This window comes from Orycteropus afer, unplaced genomic scaffold (assembly GCF_000298275.1).
Source record: "Orycteropus afer afer isolate SDZICR_OR568_19922 unplaced genomic scaffold, OryAfe1.0 scaffold00327, whole genome shotgun sequence".
In the NCBI taxonomy this organism is placed as follows: Eukaryota; Metazoa; Chordata; class Mammalia; order Tubulidentata; family Orycteropodidae; genus Orycteropus; species Orycteropus afer.
Genome location: NW_006921914.1, coordinates 1,233,964 through 1,235,219, shown reverse-complemented (window position 1 = coordinate 1,235,219; position 1,256 = coordinate 1,233,964).

The window sequence follows — 1,256 nt, the reverse complement described above, 5'->3', positions numbered from 1 at the left end:
GTGGCTACGATGATGGACTCAAGTATAGCAAGGATTGTGGAGCTGGCGTGGGATCAGGCAGTGTTTCATTCTGATGTGCATGGGGTCACTATGAATCAGAAATGACTCAATGGCACCTAACAACAGTGCCAGCAAGGTGACTGAGGGCATTGCCATTTTGAACGTTTATAAGTGGCATCCATTTTGGATATTTAAAGTGAGTAAGGGCGCAGCCATTTTGAATCTTTACAAGTGGCAACCATTTTGGATTTTAAAGTGATAGCATTCTCGTTCAGATTCCAGGGACCTAAGAATAGGTTTTATTTGTCAAGGTCAGCAGGGACATACAAGAGACTGACAACAGGAAAGGAAACAGATGGTGAGTGTATAAATGCTGCCAACTATTAAATAGATGAGCACAGCACAGTACCCTGCTTGCATAGATAACATACAAACAAAAGAGAGAAAACAAAAATCGTGGGCAAGTCACTCCAACATACAATCACCAATTAAATATGAACACAAAAAGTCACAATGCCTCAGAGACAACAGAGCATCACAGTCCACACAAAGAAGCAAGATAAAGCAGGGGAAACAAGCGACCAGGATACAGACCCAAAACATATCCCTGAGGAAGACGCAGCACTGGAACTCCCTGATAAGGAATTCAAAAGAATTGTATTTAGGTATCTTCAAAGGATTGAGAGACAGATCAAAGAAAACACAGACAAAATCCTAGAAAAATTTTGGAAGAAAATAAAAGAACAAAATGACAAAATAAATGAAAAAAATTAGAAATAATTCAAAATCTACAGATAGAAATCCAGAAGATTAATACTAAATTGTCAGAAATTGATAACACATTGAAAGGGCAAAAGAGTAGAATCAATGCAATGGAAGACAGAATTAATGAGATTGAAGACAAATAACTGAATACTTCTTTGGAAAGGGGTCAATCAGAAAAAAAGAGCAAAACAAACTGAAGAAACCTAAGGTTCTTGTGGGATACCATCAAAAGGAATAACCCACGTGTCATTGGAATTCCAGAACAGGAAGAGAAAAATAAAACCACTGAGAAAATTGTCCAAGATTTGTTGGAAGAGAACTTCCCTGATATGAAAGATGAGAATATATCCATTCAGGAAGTCCAACCAATCCCAAATAGGACAGACCCCAAAATAAAATCACCAAGACATATCATCATCAAACTCATCAAAACCAAAGACAAAGAAAGAATCCTGAAAGCAGCACGGGAAAAACAAAAAGTTACCTACAAG